The following is a 25145-nucleotide window of genomic DNA, read 5'->3' as shown; positions in this document are numbered from 1 at the left end:
CCTCTGAATCTTTTTGTGACCTCCTAGAAACCCCATACAAGCTAATTGCCAGAAAATGATGCAAAATTCCCAGGAGTGTTGTGTATTATTTCTTCCTTAAGGAAGGATAAAGCGTTCTACAACATTATTGCTAGGTAAAAGCCATGTCTATGCACTAACGTTCAAGCAACAATGCAATTCTAGAGTAGAACATGTCATTTTGTTAAATTGGTGGATGTTTTAGCAATGATTTCACAAAGAAAAAATGAAAAATATAGACTTCTATTTGTTGAAGCAGATAGAAACTAATCTTACTGAGTATAGATTACTATTCTGACTTTAATGAAAGTAAATAATTCGACATTGAAAACTTTCTTATCAGCAGTTTACATTTGAGATTACAACATAAACTCAAATAGTTCAGGTAATTAATGTAAGATGAATCTTTTATTTGAATTATCAACAGTTATCTCAATTTATTTGCCTCACCTTCTATTGCAACCCTGATCATTGCTGATTTAGGGAACTGAGAAATGACTCGCATTATTCCTTTTACTGTTGGGCATTTCCTAGGTTTCACAATCCCTGGATAGGAAAAATTATAGGCTGAGAGAGAGAAAAAGAGAGAGAGAGAGAAAAAAATGCCCTTGAAATCCAAACATGTTAAGCATATTATTTATAATGGAACATAAGCAAAAGGTAGAATTTTTAAAAACTGACAACCTTGCAACACCAGCAATTTCCTCTCCCTGATACATTTAAAGTTTTAATGAAAAAATAAACCACTTTTTCCAATGTTACGATTTAAACATAACATCATTCTGTATTAAAATTTATTTCATCTCTTTTTTTCAAGGAGGAGAAATAATGTCATTTTTCTTTGCAGAATAATTCTGAATTTTTCATGAGAGACTTAAAAATCTGTCAAGAAGATTATTAAATTAATAATGTAATAAATAATTTCACACTAAAGAAACAATTTAGCTCTAAACATCATACCATTTTGACAACGATCACCATTATCTGGGATTATATTGAACAAATTTCGTTCTTTTCTCCTAAATATGCCAAATCTTACAATGTTATACAATGACTAAAAAATTTTTTTCAATTCTGTATTCCACTACTTTTATAGGGAATAGTCTATACATGTTGATTTGAAAACTGAATTTTTCAACTTAAGCACTGGAAAAATGATACCTGTGAAAATATTAATTCTATTGGAGTAGTTTATATTCTTTTAGGTAGAACAGGATTACGTATTGTCTTTTTTAAGAGAGTACTGTACTTTTAACAAAAATAAATAACAGATCAATAAAATTTTCTAATTTTCTCCTGGTTTTAAACCTAGGATACAGAGGCTTAAATGCCCAAAATAGGTTGCTATGTTGCATTGACATCTAGTGGATGATGGCAGCTATTACAAGTGTGAAGACAGCTCGCTTAGAACAATGCTAAAGCTGAAAGACGACTTAAAAGGTCACCTCTTGTCCAATCCAACATTTGGAAACTGAGGCAAAGAGAAAGTAAATTTGTCTGAAATAACTCAAGCATTATAAAGACATGTAAAGTAAATATAGTATTGCTTATGGTAAATAGAAACTCAATTTTAGGAGCAGAAAACAAATAGAAATACAGATTACAACACAAATTCAAATAGTTCAGGTAATTAATGCAAGATGAATCTTTTGTTTGAATTACCAACAGTTACTTCAATTTAATTGCTTCACCTTCTATTGCAACCCTCATCATTGCTGATTTAGGGAACTGAAAAATGACTAGCATTATTCATTTTGGGCATAGAAGATATAGTATTTTCCTCTTTTCTTACATGAAAGTTAGCATTATAGCATGCACAAAACTTATCTTGTTTTTTCCATTTAAGAATATGCATAAGTACACACATACATGTTTATATTTTCAAAATGAGATACTGGAAATTTAAATTAAATGTATTTGAAAGTGATTACATGCACGGGGAGAGAGAGAATGGGGGAAGGGTTAGTGATGGAAGCAAGACTTTTCTGAATGGTGTGTTACATACGACTTCAGAATCATATAAACCTTTTACATTTGGAATCTTACAAATGTTCTATATTTTCTTTTTTAACTTTTATTTTTAAGCTCAGGGGTACATGTGCAGGTTTGTTATATAGGTAAACTTGTGTTATGGGGTTTTGTTGGACAGATTATTTCATCATCCAGGTATTAAGCCTAGTACCCATTAGTTTCCTGATTCTCTCCCTCCTCCCACCTTCCCCCCTCTGATAGGCCCCAGTGTGTGTTGTTCCCTTCTATGTGCCTGTTTTACATTTTCAAAAAATAAAATTAATCTAAAAAGAAAACAATCAATTCCCAACATAAAAATAAACTGAAATTAACACATTAATGGAATATCATGAAGGTGGTAACATGACCTTACAGAAGAAAGAATTATATCTGGTTACCTTTATGTTAGCTATAAAGTCTTAGTAGGATTAATGACAAAAAGAACTGTAACATTGTTTTAACTTCACTGAGTAATTTTCATTTGGATTTTATATTTTTTAACTAGTTTATACACATTATAGGACAAAGCAAATAGGTAACTATATTAATGTTGGTAGGAATCAAGATTTTCTGTGTAAGAGAAAAGGAAGACAAGAAAAAAAATTAAAGAAGTTAAGTAGAAACCTTATATTGTTAATCTGAATTAAAAATATTACTATGTCCAACCCCACTAGAAACAAGAAAGAAATTACTATAAACTCTGAAAACATTTTTTTATTTAAAAAACATGTATTTCTTAGCTCTGTTGACTGAAATGTTTAGAAGCACTGACAGCCCAATAGCAATGAGCACCCATATCACCTAGATTATGTCTCTAAACTCACTTCTCATTGAAAAGAATTAGGGCTCCCCAGAGAAATAGCTGATTTTAAGTCTAGGGCAAAGCTGATTTTAAGCCTGGGACAGCTTGCAATTGGGCCACTGGAGATTTCAGCACCCCAGCATTTTTTAGTATCTGAAATAATGAGAATTCTGATTAGGCCCTTGCTTGCTTGCAAATGTTAACCACTTGCTTTTTGCCCAAAATTCCTTGTTCCCACAATGTAATTATAAACTATAGATGTACCGTTCCTGTGCCAAGCAGCAGGAGATAACTCCAGTGTCACAAAAAAAGTTTGCAGAAAGAATGAATGCCTAGAGGGATGTCGTGACCAGCTGCTGATGCCAAGAAGTCTGGTTGCTCAAGGTGTTATCTCAGACTGAAGAAATAGACTTTTTTTTCCTAGATTTCCTGTAACTCCCCATCCTTTACTCTCCAGCCAAATAAAAACTCCCCGCCTCTTCTTTTTGTTAAGGTAGATTGGAGAGATTTTTGCCCTCCCACCTCATTTTGGGCAAATCAGATAAACCCTTCTCTATCTCCAAGCACCTTTGTGTCAGTGTTTGGCCTCAGCTGCATGCTGGGTACACGAGCCTGAATTTGGGGTTCTATGACATGCTTATGCCAGAAAGCAAGGAAAATACCAGCAGAACACACAGATCCACTTGAAGGTTTTCCGTTGTCAAATGTGACATCTGAGGATGTGAAAACAGTAATGACTACAACTGGTTGAAAAACATTGAATAAAGGCATATTTTATTTTATTGCACTTTACTTTATGATGCTATGCAGATGCAGACGTTTTTTACAAATTGAGGTTTTGTGGCAACTGTGTGTTAAGCAAGTCTATAGGTGCCAATTTTCCACAACAGGTGCTCATTTCATGTCTCTGTGTCACATTTTGGCAATTATCACAATATTTCAAACTTTTTCATATTTTATCTATTATGGTGATCTGTGATCAGTGATCTTTGATGCTATTATTGTAGTTTTTGGGGGGTGCCATGAACCACGTTCATACAAGATGATGAACTTAATCAATAAATGTATGTTTTACCATGACTGCTCTACCAACCAGCCATTCCTCATCTCTCTCCTGCTTCTCAGGTCTCCCTATTCCCTGAGATACAATAATATTGAAATTAGGTCAATTAGTAACTCCACAATGGTCTCTATGTGTTCAAGTGAAAATAAAAGTCACACATCTCTCACTTTAAATCCAATTCTAGAAATGATTACATTAAGCATGGAAGGCGTGTTGAAAACCAAGGTAGCAGAGTAGCACTTTTAATTTCCAAGAACTTTTCTTTTGTACCAAACTTGACCTTTGCAGCAAACAGCCAACTTGTGAATGCAAAGGAAAAGTTCTTGAAGGAAAGTAAGTGCTACTGAGGTGGACACACAAACGCTGAGTAAAACAGCCCTATTGCTGGTATGGAAAAAGTTTGAGTGGACTTAATAGAAGATCAAGCCAGGCACAACATTCCCTTAAGCAAAAGCCTAATCCAGAGCAAGGCCCTAACTTTCTTCAATTCTACGAAGGCTGAGAGAGATGAGTAAGCTGCAGAAGAAAAGTTGGAGCTAACAGAGGTCGGCTCATGAAGCTTAAGGAAGGAAGCCATCTCCATAACATAAAAGTACGAGGTGAGGCAGCAAGTGCTGATGGAGAAGCTGCAGCGTTATCCAGAAAAGCCAGCTAAGATCACTGATGAAGAGGGCGAAAGAAACATATTGTCTGTGGACAAAAAGCAGTCTTATATTAGAAGAAGATGCTCTTCAGAACTTTCATAGCTGGAGAAGAAAAGTCAGTGCATGGCTTCAAAGCTTCAAGCAATAGCTGACTCTTTTGATTGGGGCTATTGCAGCTAGTGACCTAACATTGTAGCGAATGCTCATTTGCCATTTTGAAAACTCTAGGAAGAATTATGCTAAATCTGCTCTGCCTGCACTCTTTAAGTGGAACAACAAAACCTGGATGACAGCACATCTGTGTATAGCATGGATTGCTGAATATTTTAAGTCCGCTATTGAGACTTAATGCTCAGGAAAAAAAAGATTTCTTTCCAAATATTATAACTCACTGACAGTGCATCTAGTCACTCAAGAGCTCTGACAGAGATGTACAATGAGATGAATGTTATTCAACACAACATCCATTCTGTAGCCAATGAATCAAGGAGTAATTTCAACTTTCAAATCTTATTACTTAAGGAATACATTTCGGCCAGGCGTGGTGGCTCATGCCTGTAATCCCAGCACTTTGGGAGGCTGAGGCGGGTGGATCACGAGGTCAAGAGATCGAGACCATCTGGCCAACATGGTGAAACCGCGTCTCTACTAAAAATACAAAGAAGAAGAGCTAGTTGAATGATACTGTCACCATGAGGAAGTAATCAGGCAAACCTAGAATGTGGAACAATGTATATTCTATGCACATTGTTCTATGGGACAATTACACCAGGTTTTTTCAGTTAAGTCAATGGGAAGGGAAAAGAAGAGGGGAGAGGGGCTTGCTACAGATGTAAGAAGACAAGGGAGTGTGACAACTGAATGTAACATGTGAGTCTCGTTTGGATCTTGATTTGGAAAAAAAAAATCATCTTAAAAAGACATTTATTGGCCAGGCACAGTAGCTCACGTCTGTAATCCCAGCACTTTGGGAGGCTGAGGTGGGAGGATCACCTAAGGTCAGGAGTTCGAGACCAGCCAGACCAATATGATGAAACCCCGTCTCTACTAAAAATACAAAAATTAGCCAGGCGTGGTGGCAGGCGCCTGTAATCCCAGCTACTCAGGAGGCTGAGACAGGAGAATCACTTGAACCTGGGAGGCAGAGGTTGCAGCGAGCCAAGATCACGCCATTACACTCCAGCCTGGGCAACAAGAGCAAAACTCCGTCCAAAAAAAAAAACAAGTTTATTAAACAGTCAATGAACTTTGACTATGGATGGACTGGGAATTAGATATTAATTAATTATTGTTATGAATTTAGGTGTGATAGTGGTAACTGGTTATATTTCCCTCTTTTAGGGACACATTGAAATACTAGGTGGTAAGTGCCATTTTGCCTGGAATTTGCTTTAAAATTCTTCAACAAAAAAGGGGTGCAAACAGGTGATTCAAGTGGGCAAAATGTTGATTATTTTAAAATCTGGATGGCTGCTGCTATGGATTGAATATGACTTGTATTCAATTATTATGTTGAAATTTGATCCCCAGTGTGGTGATGTTGGGATGTGGGGTGCAGTGGGAGGAGTTCAGGTCATGGGTTATGAATGGTTTGGTGCTGTTCTTAGGGTAGTGAGTAAGTTCTCATGCTGTCCCGAGATGGATTGGTTTTGAGGGGATGGATTAGTTCCCAGGGAGTGTGTTGTTCTAAAGCCAGGAGGCCCCCCAGGTTTGATCCATCTTTGCACCTGCCTGCCTGCCATTTGACCTTCTGCACCATGTTTTGATGGAGCACAAAAGTCCTCACCAGAAGCAGAGTAGATGCCAGCACCATGCTTCTTGCACAGGTTGCAGAACATGAACTAACTCAACCTCTTTCCTTACAAACCACCCAGCCACAGGTATGCCTTTATAGCAACACAAAACAGACTAAGCCAGCAGGAATATGGGGTTTTATCACACTCCTCTCTCTATTTGTGTGTATTTGAAATAAAGAGTTTTTAAGGAAAATGTAAAATTGTATGTGAGGTTAAAAAAGAACTGCTGCTTCTATGATGATGAATTTTGGTTTAATTCACCTGCTGTGAAGAGATGAAAAAAGAAAAAAACGAAGACTTCACTTTGCTTCTCCTCTATATTTTTAGCAGTCTTTGGAGACTATTCTTACTGGGGAAGAAATTGCACTGAGTCAAAGGCATTTCCTTCTCAAGTGCTAATACATTACCATACATTACCTCTTACACAGTTCCCTCCTCAAAGAAACATAAACATAGCATAACAGAAGAGAACAGCCTTTTGCGCCATTTTTCAGACACTGGCTCTCCTTGTCCCCTGAGGTTTTCTTCTTTCTGAGTGCACATTCCAGATGGCTGTGCTTTGAAATCCCACACCTGCTCCAACCCTGATCCTCTCCTAGAAACTCCTCTGAGGAGGCATCTCTGGTCTCCCAACCAGGGTGACCAACTCTCTTCTCTGTCCCTTCGTTTCCTTGCATACCCTCCCCGTAGCACTTAACATGTGATATGAAACGTATTTGTGTCTCTTCCCTGGACCATAAGCTCCCTTAGGGCAGGGACTCAGCCTTTTAAACATTTCTTTCCAGTGTCTAATATCTTCTGGCAAATAGCAGACTCTCAGTAGCTGCCAAATACATGCATGCTCTGGTACTATCTCCTGTAAGCCTTGGTAATCTTAACAAGGTTTCCACTACGAAAAATCTCTGTTCTTAATTTCCTTTATTAAGTTTTGGATGTTTCTGTCTAGCAAAAAGCCTGTACTCTGAACCAATAATTTAATCATCTACCAGTTTTGTTGATTAGAAGATAATACTTGTCTCTCAGGGTTTCTAAGGCGCCGCACCCAGCCAAGAGTTTTTATTCCTTGGCATGTGTCCAGGAAATTTCTAGTTAAGAATAGGCTTATGATAATCTGGTCTAAGATCTAGAAGATTTACAAGTCATAGGAGTTTTAATTTATGGGATTCTGGAAAGTGAACTAGTTGCATAATTTGTATATATATCCATTTTCCTGAACTATTTTTAAAAACATCTTTCTTGACATGTGTCACATACCATAAAATTCAATCATTTAACATATACAATCCAATGTTTTAAAATATATTAATATATTTGTGCAAACATCTCTATAACTTTAGAGCATTTTCATCACCAGCCCTCCTCCAAACACCCTGCTGCCATCACTGCCCATTCTCTCTCCCCTCTTTGGCCCTAGGTGCCCACTAATGTACTTTTTGTCTCTGTAGATTTGCCTACTCTAGACATTTCTCATAAATAGAATCATACAATATGTGATCTTTTATGACTTGCTTTTTTTATTTAGTATTTACAAGGATCATCCATGATGTAGCCTGTGTCAGTACTCCATTCTTTCTTCTGTTGCCAAATCCTATTTCATTGTATAGATATACCTCATTTTGTTGATCCATTCATCAGATGATGAACATTTGGGTTGTTTCCAATATTTGGCCATTATATATGATGCTGCCATGAAAATGGCAAATTAAATTTTTGTGTGGACTTAAATTTCCATCTCTCTTGGACATATATAGCTAAGAGTAGAATTGCTGGGTCCTGTGGTACCACCATGTTTAACTTTATGAGGAGCTGTCAAGCTGCTTTCCACGGTGGTTGCATCATTTTACATACCCACCAACAATATATGAGGGTTCCAATTTCTCCACATCCTCACCACTTACTATCGTTCCTTTTTTAATTACTGTAGCTATCCTAGTGAATGTGGTTTTGATTTGCATTTGCCTAACGACAAACAGATGTTGAGCATCTTTCCACGTGCTCATTGGCCATTTATATAACTTATTTGGAGAAATGTCTATTCAAATACTTTGCCCTTTTAAAATTGTGTTGTCTTTTCATTGTTAAGTTATAAAAGTTCTTTATATATTGTGAATTAAAGGCTCTTATCCGATATGTGATTGTCATAGTTAAGAAATCATTGATTAGCCCAAGGTCACAAAGATTTAATCTTGTCTTAGTCTATTTTCTGCTGCTATAACAGAATATCACAGACTTGATAATTTATACACAAAAGATTATTTGGCTCACAGTTTTGGAGGCTGGGAAGTCCAAGGGCATGGTGCCAGCATCTGCTTAGCCATCTGGTGAGGGCTTTCTTGTTGCATCACACCACGGCTGAAAGCAGAAAGGCAGGTGACAAATGAGACAGGGAGAAAATGGAGGTCAAACTTATCCTGGAGTCCTCTCCCTCAGTAACTAATCCACTACCCTGATAACAGCATTAATCCATTCACAAGGGCAGAACCCTCATGATCTACACCTCTTAAAGGTCTTACCTCCTAGTACCACCCCAATGGCAATTAAATTTGACCATGAGTTTTGGTGGGACATTCAAACCATAGCAAATCCCATGTTTTCTTTTAAGAGTTTTGTAATTTTAGCTCTTTCATTTCAGTTGTCAGGGAAGCTACAGATTACCTGTCCCTGTGTAAGTTCTTAGTTGAGACAAGCCTCTGTAACAAAAGCAGATCAACAAGAAAAAAACAAACAAGTTTATTAACACATACAATGAACACCATGCAGGAAAAACCTCAATGAAAAGTAACTCAAAGCAGTTGCTTAGAACTCTGGCTTGTATCGCATCTTCAACAAAGAACAATAAATTTATAGAGAAATGACAGGACAAAGGAAGGCAATTTCCTTTCGGGGTAGGAAACAGTGGGAAAATAAATATATGGGGGTAAACTAATGAAGTAACGTTTGTTTGCAGATTCTTCTGGTGCTTTCTCTGGGTGAATAGAGTCTAGAGTTGTGTCCAGTAAACGAGAATTTATATCCCACCTTGAGGCAGAAAAGGGGAAGACAGCGAGAGCTTTTTCCATTTGCTGCTTCTTAATTGCCTTCAGTCCCAAAATAATTGATAATTGTTTTAATATAGTGTGAAATAGTAGTTCAAGTTCATCCTTTTGCATGTAGAGATCCAGTTGTCCCAGCAGCATGTTTGGAAAGACTTCTTTTCCCCATTGGAATTGTCTTGGCAATCTTATCTAAAATAAATGTATATACATGTATATATTTATATACATGTATACACATGTATATATTTATATACATGTATACACATGTATATATTTATATACATGTATACACATGTATATATTTATATACATGTATACACATGTATATATGTGTGTGTGTGCAGGATTTTTAAAAAAACTTTTATTGGGGTGTGATTGACATACAAAAAGCTGTACATATTTAATGTATGCAACTTGATGAGTTTGAGGCTAAATATACATCTGTGAAATCATTACCACAATCTAAACATACCCATCACCTCCAAAACAGTTTCCTCCTACCCTCTATATTCATAATTATTTGTGTATGTGTGTGTGTGCATGTGTGTGTGTGTAGTATGTGATAAAACATAAGATCTACCCACTTAGCAAATTTTTAAGTATGTAATACAGTTTTGTTAACTATAGGTATTATGCTATACAGTAGATCTCTAGGACTTACTCATCTTTTATAACTGAAACTTTGCAACTTTTGGCTAATAGCTCCCTATATCCCCCTTTCCCCAGCTCCTGACAACCACCATTCTACTCTCTGCTTCTACAAGTTTAACTATTTTAGATTCCTTATATAAGTGGCATCAAGTAGTACTTGTCTTCCTGTGTCTAACTTGTTCCACTTAGCATAAAGTCCTCTAGGCTTATGCATGTTGTCACAAATGGCAGGATTTCCTTCTTTATTAAGGCTAAACAATATTCCACTGTATATATATAACACATTTTCTTTACCCATTCATCCATGATGAATATTTAGGTTACTTAGGTTCATGCTGCAATGAACGGGAGTGCAAATGCTCTTTGAAATCCCAATTTCGATTCCTTTAGATATATACCCGGTAGTGGGATTGCTGGATCACATGGTAGTTCTATTTTTAAATTTTTTGAAGACCCTCCATAATGTCTTGCATATGTAGGCTGGCTTCTAGACTCTGACTGTATTCCATTGATCTATGTGTCTATCCTTATGTCAGTACCATGCTGGCTTGACTACTGTAACATTGTAGTAAGTTCTGAAGTAAATGTGAGTCCTCCAATTTTGTCCCTCTTTTTAAGGATTCTTTTGATTATTCTGGGTCCTTTGCTTTTCCATATTACTTTTAAAATGCATATATCTTGTTCTTCTGAAATTATTTCATTTATGTGTTATTTCTGGTTATATCATCCAAGTTTGTTTATTTTTTTCACTCATGATTGCTTTATCTTCATTTCTTTCTCTTTAAGATTTTTAAAAATCTTTCAGACAATGAATTTGGGTTCCAAAGTGACTAGCTTGTCTTTTAATATTTTAGCTAAAAGCATTTTAAATTTGTGTGGTATATGTGTGTATTTTGTGACTGAATCTTCTTACATCCTCTTATTACAATTTCATTTAATAAGTGCTTTACCGAAATTTAATTAACATAACATAAAATTCACCCTGATAAAGTGTAAAATTCAGTGTTTTTAGTAAATTCACTCAATTGTTGAACCATCTAATTCTAGACTGTCTAACTTCAGAGCATTTCATAACCCTCCAAAGAAAATCTTGCCATCTTAGTTTTTGAAAATTTTTTGGCAAGCTTCATTCTTGACAACTTCTTCTTTTTTTTACTTTAGTAAAACCACCACCTTGCCTTGAGCTATTTGCTCATTCAAAACTAAAGTTTATTTAGGCCACTTGATATGATTCACCTTGTCTCTAGAGAAATCTTAAAACTTTTTCAAGGAAGTGGTCAATTATTTACATAAACTTGAAAAGGCTTTGCTTCTCATCACTTCAAACACAAGGCTTTGAGAATTACCCATTTGATTTGCTACTTTGCAAATTCACAAATAACTCTATATTTGAACATTTAAATTGTTTGAAGTGTTTGGGGAAACAATTTACTTCCTGGCTCTATATCCTTTTTAGTTATCTCTTCCTTTTATGTAAGAACTGCATTAATAGATGACTTTCAAGAATATTATGAGAAAAAAGAGTGAAAGTAATTTAAGCAAAGTATATTCTGTACTCAATTCTACATCAACAATGAACGAACCTCTTGTCCACAACCATTTGAAAACATTCCATTGAACTCAGATGTAAAAGTTTACTGAGTTATGTCAGTGGAAACTTTGCCAAGAACAAACAAAACAATGAGGCCATAACTGGAGAATGTTCTGTTCTCTATTTTTTTTTTTTTTTTTTTGAGACAGAGTTTAACTCTTTCATCTGCCGCCCAGGCTGGATGGAGTGCAGTGGTGCAGTCTCGGCTCAGTGCAGCCTCCGTCTCCCGGGTTCAAGTGATTCTCCTGCCTCAACCTCCCAAGTAGCTGGGACAACAGGCCCACCACCATGCCTGGCTAATTTTTTGTGTTTTTGATACAGATGGGTTTTCACCATGTTGACCAGGCTGGTCTCAAACTCGTGACCTTGTGATCCACCTGCCTGGGGCTCCCAAAGTGCTGGGACTACAGGTGTGAGCCACTGTGCCTGGCCTATCCAACTATTTTTCAAAGTCATCAGAAAAGCCTTGATATCCATCATTCACTATAATGCAGAAAAACCTCACATTTTGAATTTAGGCATACCTGGGTTAGAATTCCGCTAAAGAGCTGAGTTACCTTAGATAACATATAACAACTGTAAACCAAAAAGTATCTGAAACAAGTCACAATCCATTTAGAAGTTTTTTTTGCCAAGGTTGAGGATGCACCCAGGAGACAGGTCTGTGCCTTTCTCCAAAGATGATTTTAAGGGCTTCAACAATTTAACCGGGAAAAGCAAGCTGGAGAAGGAATAGAGAGGGTATGGGCATGTGACTGAACTCATATATTGCAAGATAAAAGGATCAGGTAGGGGAATAGTCAATTATGTATTTGTCTTGCCCTCAGTGGATCCACACTTTACACAAGATAAGGTGAACACGTTACCAGTGGAAGGTGTCCAGGAACAAAGAATTGGACAAAACGCACAAATAAAGCAAGGAAAGAATGAAGCAACAAAAGCAGAGATTTACTGAAAATGAAACTACACTCCACAGTGTGGGAGCGGGCCTGAGCATAGGGGCTCAAGAGCCCCGTTACAGAATATTCTGGGGTTTAAATACCCTTTAGAGGTTTCTATTCGTTACTTGGTATATGCCCTATGGAAATGAAGGGGATGAAGTAAAGTTACAAAGTCATTTACTCAGTGTATGCCCTATATAAATGGAGAGAATATTTCCTGTCATAGCTGAAGCATTTCCACTTGATTTAGGTCTAGGAAGTCATTAGGTTCCCTGCCTCCAGACCCTATTCTCCTGCCTCAAACACAGAGTGAAGATATTTAATATTTTATCGTAGCTATCTGCTTAGGAACAAAAGGAATGGCAGGTGCTTGCATGAGTCAGCTTTCAGCTTATTTTTTCCCCTTGGTGTACTGAATTGGGGTCCCAGGTTTTTATTTTCCTTTCATACAACAGAGCTCCACTCTCTGACCCTCAGCTTTCTCATCTATGTGTGTAACCTGACTTCTTCCAGACCTCACCAGCTGGAGATGTAGACGAAGTCAGCTATAGTTTGAATGTTTGTGTCCCTCCAAATTTCATGTTGCAATTTATTCTCCAATGCAACCATATTAGAAGGTGGGGCATTTAGATGGTGATTAAGTCATGAGGGCTCCACCACAGCAAGAAGGTACAAGCCTCACCAGACACCAAACCTGCTGGTACTTTGAAATTGGACTTCCCGGTCTCCAGAACTGTGAGAAATAAATTTCCATTGATTATAAGTTACCCAGTCTGAGGTTTGTTTTTGTTTTTGTTTGAGACAGCATCTCGCTCTGTTGCCTAGGCTGGAGTGCAGTGGTGCCATCTCGGCTCATTGCAGCCACCACCTCCCGGGTTCAAGCAATTCTCTTGCCTCAGTCTCCTGAGTAGCTGGGATTACAGGTATGCACCACCAAGCCCAGCTAATTTTTTTCTTTTTTTTTTTTTACTAGAGGCAGAGTTTCACCGTGTTGGCCAGGCTGGTCTCAAACTCCTGGCCTCAGGTGTTCCACCTGCCTTGGCCTGCCAGTGTACTGGGATTACAGGTATGAGCCACTGCACCCAGCCTAAGGTATTTTATTATAGCAGCAGGAATGGACTAAGACAAAGGCACATTAACAATCATGATGCATACTTCCTTGGCAACTTTCCACCCCAGGCTTTGCAGGATTTCTGCTTCCATGTCAAGTTCATCACCCCTGAGTGCTTCCAGGGCTGTCTCTCATGTGCTTACCTGCAAACAAGTTGGTTTCACTCCCACCATCAAGGGCAGTGCCCCTACTCCACACTCCACAGGAGGATCAGATCTGTTTTCTTGCTTCCCTGAACTCAAAGCAAGCCCTGCTGCTGCTTCTCCAGTGAATGAAGGAGTGTCCACCAGGTTGAGGATGACCAGGCATCTGAAATCATTTTGGTTCTTAGAGTCGCAAAACCTCTACTCTAATCTACGTTTCTCTCTTATCCTACAGGCTGCAGTTTGTGCAAAAAATCTTGAGATACGTGGGTTTCCAATTCTAGGGCACATAAGAATAACTTGGTGAGTTGTTAAAAATGCAGACTCGTGAGCCCCACCCAGGACTCTGGATTGAATTTTTCATGTTGAAAGTCCGCAGGTCACCTGAAAGCTATTCTCTGGTGTACTGACGATTTGGATAGCCAATGGTCTGTTGTTGGGACTATTAAGACAGACTCACTTCTTTTCTCTGTCTCTCCAGTCTCTTCCTCACGGCCTTGAGCTGACCTCTAGCCAGAGTGACATACGAGAAATGCAAATCTCTATCATTTATTTCTCACCATCCTGCAACGCAGTCATTTTCTCTCAATAATACGATACAACAAAAGCCCAATATACTAAACTGATGTCATAGGAGCCGCTCAGCTGAAGGGAACTCATGAGATGGGTTTATGGGGAGCGGGGAGCAGACCTCCACCCAGCCACTCAGTCTTCCTGACCCCTTCCCACCCCACTGCCAGCCCCAGCAGCAGCCCTGGATAACCTGTACAGAACCAATGACCATGGAACAGCCTGAAAATCACATCTCCAGGTGACAAATGCAAAACTCCCTGCATAACAAACAAACAAACAAAAGCCTGGCATAATCCAACCCCCATTCACCTCTCCAGCTTCATCTCTCCCATCACCCACTCAGTGGTACCCTATGCCCTACAGCTGTGCTGACAATATGGTAGTCACTAGCCACATGTGGCTATTTAGATTTAAATTAATTACAATAAAACAAAAGAAAATATTCAGTCCCATTGTCAACTAACCACATCTCAAGTACTGAATAGCCACATGTGGTCAGTGGTGACGGTGACAGACAGCACAGACACAGAATAGTTGCATCATCACTGTAAGTGCGACAGGACACCAGCGCTCTAGTGACACCAAGTTAACCACAGTTCCCAAAGCCCACATACTTTCTCACAGTCTAGAGCCTTCACATATGCTGTTCTCTCTATCTAGCCCCTTCTATTCTCTATTGTCTATTTGGAAAATTCTCAGACATTCTTCAAGATTGTCTCCAAGCTCCCCCTGCCAGGTGCCTTCTGGTCAATTTCCAATCTCCATTCTCATTCAGAGATGACTTGAGCACTATTTCCTCTCTGATCTCTTAATACCCTGAAATTCTTTTCAGATGACACTTTTCACATGGTTTTACAACTGTTTGCTTGGCTCTGTATATTTTATATTAGATATAAACATATATATTTTAACTCATCTTTATAGCCAAAGTAATCAATAAATATCTATTAAATTAATGACTTTATTGGAGAATAATCAAATTGCTGTATATATCTGAATGAAAATGGCAGTAATCATGGAAATGGTGGATGTGGGAGGCAGGATAACGCCCATCTTCCCCATAAAGATGTCCGTATCTTAAACACCAGACTCTGTAAATACGTTACCTTAGCAAAATGGACTTCACCGATATTAAGTAAAGGACCTTGAGATGAGAAGATTATTATGAATTATTTAGGTGGGCCACATGTAATCACACTGTGATCCTTAAAACTGGAAGAGAGAGGCAGAAAAGGAGGGCAGAGTAAAGCAACGTGAGAAGGATTCGACCTGTAGTTGCTGGCTTTGAAGATGGAGGAAGAGTCCATGAGCCAAAGAATGTGGGCAGTCCCTAGAAGCCGGAAAGGCAGGGAAACTGATTGTCCCGTATGGCCTCCAGAAGGGAACACAGCCCTGCCTACCCTTGGATGTTAGCCCAGTGAGACTCACTTCAGACTTCTAACCTCCAGAACTGTAAGATAATAAACTTGTGCTCTTTTAAGCCCCTATGTTTATAGTAATTTGATAGAATGCCAAAAGGAAACTGATATGGTGGAGTTAGAAAGGGAAGGGTGTTAGTACAGAAAGAATGTGTTTCACCAGGGAAATGCTCAGCCCTGAGGTCTCAGGGTCCAGTGGAGAAGGAGGCCACACTGCAGCAGGGCAGGAACATTATTGCTGGCCCCAAGGCACAGAGGATGTGTCCTGGGCTCTTGCTTTAGTTTGAGGAGCTCTGTCAGGTGTGAGAAGGGCTTTCCTGTGCCCCTGGAGCTGGTGATTTTGGTGCAGGTAGGAAGATAAGTTTTCTGAATAAATCTAATAGTGCTAACACCTAGTTTAGACTTCACCCTCTTTGACAGCACAGAAAATTACCAAACACCTCTTAAAATTCTACAAGTGTATAGCCCATTGCATGACTTCAGCAAATATTTACAGTGTGACATATAAAAGACACTATATAGCTTCACAAACACACTGGAAATTTTGTTTTGTACAGTGTAAACAGAGTAACTTGCATCATAACTATAATATATCCACATAAGCAATGAAGAACTTTCTATTGCGATAAGCTGTAAATATTTACTATCTAGTTCCCAGTCAGGGTTTCAGTATGAATTGAATAATTTCCAGTGATCTAATTTTTTTTGAAAAAGCATTTCTTTAACAAATATCTCTTATTCCCAGAACCATTCAAAACCCTCTGGATGCAGTGATAAAAAACTTGGTCACATTCTAGCAGTGGGGATACAGCTATAAAGCTGTGAACTCAACAAAGTGCTAGTGGCATTGTGATAAGAGCTCTGAGGCCATGGTAGTCATCATGGCCACCCCCATCCTTAAGGAAAGGTAATGATTAAACTATGTCTTAAGGATAATTTGGTGTCTGCCAGGTGAAAAAGGTGGAGTAAACGTGGCTCCACAAATATAAATGGGGAAGGTGGCATTGCCAGCAGATGTCAGCTTGAGCCATGATCCAGGGTCCTGGTTAACTCAGGAAACTGCAGTCATTCCACACTGCAGGCCCAGAGTGTAAGTGGAGTCAGTGAATTCTAGGAAGATCTCCCTGAGAAAGTGATGCTCTGAGCTGAGATCTGAAGGAAGAATGATGGTTAACCAAGTGAGAGGTAGGGAATCATAGCAGGCAGATGGAACAGCACATGCCATGGTCCTGGCGCAGGATGAAGAAAGAAAGAAGGAATGATTGGTTTCCTCTCCTAGAGCAGGTCAACCTTCAGGAAAGAAGGTCAAGACCTTCATCTTCTTCACACTCCATTGCCACTTCCCACTCTTCACAATATCAGTATCAATATTAGGTGGCAAATATTCCTACATTAAGACTGTATCCAAAGTTGGGATGTTTTTCAACTTTCATTTAAACATTTTTCATTCATAGTTCTCAAATTTTAAATTTCAGATTTGCATGCAGAAACAATCAGCGGCCCAGGATCATAAGATCTAAGTTCTAATTACTGTGTGATCCTGGTTAATCACTTAACTTCTCTGGGTTTCAGTTTCTTTGTTTGTAAAATTAAGAGGTTAGACCATAGGGCTTCTACAGAAGCCCTGAGAGTTCTATATTTATGAGGTTTTAGGGATTTAAGGCTTGAAGGGGCCTTGGCATGGTATAATTTAGAGCAAATTGTGACATAGCTTATATCCCAGCTCTGCCATTTTATAGCTGTGTGACCTTGGGCAAGTACTTACTTTTTTTTTCTGATCCACAATTTCTGAATATAATAATATCTACCCTGAAGAGTTAGGAGAAACCCATATATATTTATATATATGAGAAACCCATACATACAGAAGTTATTTTTATTATAACAGAAATGCACTATTTTAATACTTTGATAAGTTTTATAACTTTTTTTTAATTGTGAAACAATATGTAATAGTCTCAAGAAAACTTAATCTTTGTCAGAGTTTTTCCAAGGAGAGTAATAATTTATCTTCTGCAGATGTGAGGTGTTATTATCACCAACTTAGACACACACAGATAGAAAATTATATTTACTAGCATGTGCCGTTCTGCTGAAAAGACCATTGAACTTGAGAATGTGAGAGGGCTTTTTCTCATCAAATAAGAAATTGAAGAAGAGAAAAGAATTAGTATCAACAGGGAACTAACATCTACAACCTAACAATTTTTGTTTGTTTCAGCTTCCATTCTAAGAGGCATTGTCACTAAGATTTAAGGAACAAAATGTAGGAAGTGAACCCATGAAAATGACAGGCTGTGAGAATGCTCACTGGAGAATTCAGTTTAGTTCAGTGCAGTTTTAGAAAAACTAAATTATTGGGGAACCCCACCCCCAATATTTCAACATAGGTTCTTTTTATTTTCCCTAAGTGTCAGCCAGTCTGAGAAATAAAGAGAAAGAGTACAAAGAGAGGAATTTTATAGCTGGGCCACCAGAGGTGACATCACATATCGGTAGGTCCGTGATGCCCACCTGAGCCGCAAAACCAGCAGGTTTTTATTAAGGACTTTAAAAGGGAAGGGGGTGTATGAACAGAGAGTAGGTCACAAAGATCACATGCTTCAAAGGGCAAAAGGGAGAACAAAGATCACGTGCTTCTAAGGCCAATAAACGTCACAAGGCAAAGGGCAAAGCAAAGATCGCAAAGCAAAGGACGAAATCAAAAACTCCTGATGAGGGTCTATGTTCAGCTGTGCATGTATTGTCTTGATAAACATCTTAACAGAAAACAGGGTTCAAGAGCAAAGAACCTCAACCACATAGGACAGACACTCCCAGAGCGGCCATTTATAGACCTCCCCCCAGGAATGCAATTCTTTTCCTCGGGTCTTAATACTATATTCCTTGCTAGGAAAAGAATTTAGCAATATCTCTCCTACTTGCACGTCCATTTATAGGCTCTCTGCAAGAAGAAAAATATGGCTCTATTCTGCCAGACCCCACAGGCAGTCAGATCTTATGGTTGTCTTCCCTTGTTCCCTAAAATCGCTGTTGTTCTGTTCTTTTTCAAGGTGCACTGATTTCATATTGTTCAAACACACATGTTTTACAATCAATTTGTACAATAGTGGCCCTGAGGTGACATATATTCTCAGCTTACGAAGATAACAGGATTAAGAGATTAAAGTAAGACAGGCATAAGAAATTATGAGTATTAGTTTTCGGAACTGATAAATGTCCATGAAATCTTCACAATTTATGTTCCTCCGCCACAGCTCCAGCCAGTCCCTCCGTTCTGGGTCCCTGACCTCCTGCAACACCAAATAAGAGAAATAATTTTCACCTTTATTTTACCTATGTAGGCCATAGTCCTGAGATCCCATTCATGTGCAGATCCTTTTCTTTTCTTTCCTTTTTTTTTTTTTTTTTTTTTTTAAATGGAGTCTCACTCTGTCACCCAGTTTGGAATGCAGTGTCATGATCTCAGGTCACTGCAACCTCCATCTCCCGGGTTCAAGGGATTCTCATGCCTCAGCCTCCCAAGTAGCTGGGACTACAGGTGCATGCCACCACACCCGGCTAATTTTTGTATTTTTAGTAAAGATGGGGTTTTGTCATCTTGGCCAGGCAGGTTTCAAACTGCTGACCTCAAGCGATCCACCCACCTAGGCCTCCTAAAATGGCAGGATTACAGGTGTGAGCCACTGCACCTGGCCTTATCTTCTCTTTTCTAAATAACTATGACAAAAACAGGGCTATGTGCTTCTAATAGTGATAGATAAAATTAGATTTTTGAAGCTACATTCTTCATTATATACAAAAAATTAGTTAAATGATTCAAGTTTTGAAATCTACCAAAATTTGCATTGCTTTACTAAACCTTTAAAAAAATCACATTATTTATTCCATTTTTTCCATTTCTTCCATTTTTGGCCAAATGACATATTGCCTATGTAGAAAAAAAACCTCCCAGTGCAGAACACCTATATTAAAATTACATTTCAAAAACATTTTCAAATGCAGGGTTGAAGTTATGGAGCAGTAAGGCAAGTCCTTAGAGGTCCCAAAGAACAGCATTAAAATGGTATTTATGCTGAGGGCATCGTCTTCATCCTGGAGGCCCAGGGCATATAGTCTAGGATTCAAATCAGTCAGGTTAAAGCCCCCTGCACAAAACATAAAGAGAGAATAACTGGGGACATGGAAACCCACTCTGCAGAGATAGATGCTAGCACTACTTCCCAATTATAAACTCAGAGCAGGAAGAAAAAGAAGGAAAGAAGAGGCTGGGTGCAGTGGCTCACACCTGTAATCCCAGCACTTTGGAGGCTAAGGTGGTCAGATCACCTGAGGTCAGGAGTTCAAGACCAGCCTGACCAACATGGAGCAACCCCGTCTCTACTAAAGAATACAAAATTAGCCGGGCGTGATGGTGCATGCCTGTAATCCCAGCTACTCGGGAGGCTGAAGCAGGAGAATCGCTTGAACCCAGGAGTCAGAGGTTGTGGTGCGCTGAGATCGTGCCATTGCACTCTAGCCTGGGCAACAAGAGCGAAACTCCATTTAAAAAGAAAAAAAAAAGAAGGAAAGAGGAAAAGTAAAAGGTAAGAAAAGAAGGAATGAAGGGAGAGAGGAATGGAGGGAGGGAGAGCTACAGAATACAATCATTTGTGACACTTGTTCAAGATGGTAAGGCAGACTTTATTTAAGGGGAGCCATGGTCATAGGTATAGGGAGCACTGTAACAGGGTCTTCCAGTTGCAAGAGAGATTTGGCTCAACTCCCACTCCAACAAGAATAAGTGGAGATTTTTAACCAAGGAGCAGAGTGGGGATCAGTGAACAGAAAATTACTCAGGGGAAACATCAAGGACAAGGGTTTCTGGCTAGACTGATCTAACAGGCTAATTCCTGAAGGCAGGCCAGGGGGATCAGATATGGAGGGGGCTCAGATATGGAGGGGGCTCAGATAGCAAAGGTAAGGGATTTTCTACAGCCAAGCAGACTTAGCAAGATCCTTGCTCACACTGGATTCTGCGAAGACAAGGAGGGAAGCCCAAGGTTGGGCCTAGTCAGGAAGTCCTCAGGAGCCTGACTAAAGTTTTAGTCAACAGAGACAGTCTTTGTCGGAAGGAAGGAAGGATAAGAGAGAGAGAGAGGAAAGGAGGAAGGTTAAGGATTTAGGGAAAGAACGAGAGAGAGAAAAAGAAGAAAAGAAGACAGGGAGAGGAAAGAGAAGGGAAGGAGGAAGGGTCACTTCAAAGAATTCCTTCCATAAACTGATCCTTATGTTGGCTTGCAACAAAATTCACATAATCTATGCTCCCAAATTGAAGCCCCAAGCTGAAAATTTAGTTTTAAATCTCCAGGTTGATAGTATACCAACGTGCTTAGCAGAAGTAAGTGCAGTCAGTCCTCTGCATCCGTAGGTTCCACACTGGTAGATTCAACCAACTGCAGATGGAAAATGTTTAGAAAAAATAATAGATGGTAGTGTCTGTACTGAACATATGAAGACTTTTTTCTTGTCACTGTTGCCTAAGCAATACAATATAATAATTATTTACATTGCATTTACATTGTATTAGGCATTATAAGTAATCTAGGGAGATGATTTAAAGTTTACAGGGGGATATATGTGTAGGTTATATGCAAATATTACATCATTTTACATCAGGGACTTGAGTATCTCTGTGAATTTTGGTATCTGCAGGACATCCTGGAACCAATCCCCCATGAACACTGAGGGACAACTGTATATATATATATATATATATATATATATATATATATATATATATGCATACACGTATATACACACATATGTATGTGTTTAACATGTTTAAAGAAATAATAGAAGGAATTAAAAATGACATAGAGTAATAAGAGGCCATTAAAATAGTCAAGCAGATTTGAAATACCGAAATAGAAAATGTAAAATTGATATTTGAAGTTAGAAATTCATTGGATGTATTGAACAGCAGATTAGACACAACCAAAGAGATGATTACCCAAACACAGCCAGAAAGGTGATAAGATGAAAACTGGGAAAGAGAGGTTGAAAGTTTTGGGGCATAGAATGAGAAAACGTAAAATATATCTAATCAGTTTTTCAGAGTGAGCTAACAGAATGAAGGAGAAATGTTTTTGAAGAGAGAAATTGGCTGAGAAATTTTTGCAACTTATGAAAGATTATTCTCAGATTCACTGAGTCCAAGGAAACTTAACAAGATTAAAAAAAAAAAAAAGACCTATATCTCTAGACAATACATTAAAACAAACCAAAGAGACGCACGGAAAAGAGAAAATCCAAAAGTAGTTAAAAGGAGAAGATATTCACCTCAAAGAATCAACGATTAACAGCTGCCTTCTCAAAAGCAAGAGTGGAAGTCAAAAGATTGTGATATATTGTCTTCAAAATACTAAGAAAAACTCGGTACAACTGTCTTTCAAGAACAAGAATAAAACACATTTGCAGACGAAGACAGATTTTGCTAGCAACAGACTTCACTAAAGAACCTCTGAAGAAAAAGGGAAATGATCCCAAAGAAATATCTCAGATGCAAAATGGAATGGTGAGTGGAGAAAACTATAACACCTGGCTCCATCTAAGGAATCACTGATGGCATGAAATAATAATATCACCAGTGACCACTTTTTGCAAGTTTAAAAATTAGGCAGAGCCGAAATACTGAAAAAAATTGCATTGCAGTTGGGTGAGAGGTAATCAGGGTTGAAGCATTCTAAGACCTTAATGTTTAAAGGGAAGGAAAAGTTTAAGTTGAGACTTATTAAATTAAATGTAAACATTAAAGTTTCTAAAATAACTATTAAATACCTAGACATAGAATGTATAATTTCCTTTTTTTTTTTTTTTTTTTTTTTGAGACAGAGTCTCACTCTGTCGCCCAGCCTGGAGTGCAGTGGCGTGATCTTGGCTCACTGCAGGCTTTGCCTCCCAGGTTCACATCATTCTCCTGTCTCAGCCTCCCAAGTAGCTGGGACTACAGGTGCCTGCCACAATGCCCGGCTAATTTTTTGTATTTTTAGTACAGACGGGGTTTCACTGTGCTGGCCAGGATGGTCTCGATCTCCTGACTTCGTGATCCACCCGCCTTGGCCTCCCAAAGTGCTAGGATTACAGGCGTGAGCCACTGCGCCCAGCCAGAATGTATAATTTCCAAATTAGCAAAGGGAAAAAAATGGAACACAAGTGAGGGAGACTTTGAATCAATCCATTTACATAAGTCAAAAAACACAAAACTAAACAATATGCATTTCGACATATTTATATGATGACATTAGTTCTTTTTAACCAAAGGAATGATTAACACGAAGTTTAAACCGGTGTATACCTCTCCCGAGGATAAGGGAGAGCCTCCACCGGCCCAGCTCAGGGGGAGCTGGTTGGATCCTTAAAGGAAGTAAATAGAAACCTCAAGTTAATTTGAGGAGAAGTTAAGAAAGGGATTGTGTACAAAAGTAGGGGCAGTGTGTAGAAAAACAAGTTTAATGCAATACTCCATTGGCCAAAACTAACTGGAAGTTGAAAGGCAAAGGAGGCTGCAGATGGTGTCCATAGACATCCTCTCCCTAAAGCCCAGAGCCAGTGAGGCAGTGAAGAGGGAGCCAGGTGAAGGGTAAACCCAAGATTACACTCAGTGAGGCTCATTTCATCCTCCTTTTTAAAACAGTGAACGTACGTTATTTCTACCAGTTTGTATGCATGATATATTTTACTGGGGAAAAAATACAATAAAATTAATAATGTTTGGGCTTTTCTTTTCTCATTGAAAACTTTAAAAATGTTTCAAAAGTAGGAAGGGGGAGCGAGGAAAGTTAAAAAAAAACTTTAAATGACTAGTAATAGCCATTATTTTTCTTTTGTTGTTATCTATCTTTTTTTACTTCTTTGTATCCTCTGCTATGGTCTAAGGGTTTGTGTCCCCCTGAAATTCACATGTTGAATTCCTAACCCCCAGGGTGATGATATTAAGAGATGGGGCTTCTGGGAGGTCATTAGATCATGAGGGTGGAGTGCTCATGGATGGGATTAGCTGCATTATAAAACAGGCCCACAGGAAGAGTGAACCAGGAGGAGAGCCCTCACCAGGCACCCAGTCTGCCTGTGTGTTGGTCTTGGACTTCCCTCCAGAACTGAGAGAAATAAACTTCTAATGTTTATAAGCAACTCAGTTTATTGTGTTTTCTTATAGCTGCCTGAATAGACTAATACACTCTCATCTGCAAAGAGGACAGCAAAATATTTTAAAGGGTCTCAACCTTAAGTTGTCTCAAGCACAGAGCACCTGAGGCAGTGAAGCCAGTAGCAAAGTGAGAGGCAAAGAAGCTTAAATCAAGTTTGGCCTACAGCTGTCTCCTTATGTATTTTAAGTTTGACTTAAAGGCTTCTCTGTACCTAAGGAACTATAACCTCAATGGATTTGTAAACAGACTGTAACCTACTCTTGTGCCAAACACTGAGTTTTGGCCAGTCAGAGAGGGCCAACCGTTTCAACCGTGTTCAAATAAGGCAGGCACCATGCTGTGACCAATCCAGCTGCTTCTGTACCTCACTTCCGTTTTCTGTGCTTCCCTGTTCTCTTTCTGTTCATAAATCTTCTTACATCACGTGGCTGCACTGGTGTCTCTCTGAGCCTACTCTGGCTTGGGAGGCTACTTCATTCACAAATTGTTCTTGGCTCAATTAAATTCCGTTAAATTTACTTTAGCTAAAGTTTTCCTTCTAACACTCATTTATCAGATCTGTCAGCCAAGAAATAAAAGCAATTTCCAAGTTTCTCACCGGGAAGTCAGGGATGACCATTTATGAGGAGGTAGTTTGGTAGATCAAAAATGGCAGACTGAGAATGAATTAAATCTCATTTACGTGAAAATAACATACAAATAAAAATTAAACAGAAAAAAACAATTTAAACATAAATAAGTCTAAAGATCATAGACAAAGTGGTTTTCCTTTTTTTTTTAGTTTCAGTGTTCTTCATGATAAAAAACATTTTATTTAAAAGCATAGTCAAGCAATAATAATGACTAACAACTCCTGGGGGCTTGCTTTTTGTCAGGCAGGGTTCTGAGTGTCATACATGCATTTAGTCCTTTTGTCATGATTGAAACCTACAAGAGAGGACTATTAGTACCTTTTTATAGATGAGGACACTGGGGCATAAAGAAATCAAATCACTAGGCAGTGGTAGAGCTGAGCTAATGTCCTTCATGCCTGTGGCCTTGAAGCTGCTTGGACTACGGGGCGGGATGCCTGCCCACAGCTCCATCCCTTCCATCTTCTCCTCAAGCAATGGGGCGCCCTAAAAGAGGGCCTGTGGAACTCACAGAACTATGTGGAACAC

The 25145-nt window shown here is 38.7% G+C and overlaps 1 long non-coding RNA gene across 1 annotated transcript in view; it reads right to left on the bottom strand.

Moving 5' to 3' along the window:
- Nucleotides 1-25145, bottom strand: part of LOC117980715 (uncharacterized) — a 178801-nt gene that overhangs the window by 125626 nt on the left and 28030 nt on the right. The window contains exon 2 of the long non-coding RNA XR_004672193.3: nt 8599-8685. This is a non-coding gene — a long non-coding RNA (uncharacterized LOC117980715). The remainder of the gene's footprint in view (nt 1-8598; nt 8686-25145) is intronic.

Source organism: Pan paniscus, chromosome 5 (assembly GCF_029289425.2).
Source record: "Pan paniscus chromosome 5, NHGRI_mPanPan1-v2.0_pri, whole genome shotgun sequence".
Taxonomy (NCBI): Eukaryota; Metazoa; Chordata; class Mammalia; order Primates; family Hominidae; genus Pan; species Pan paniscus.
This window is presented reverse-complemented; position numbering and strand designations above follow the sequence as displayed.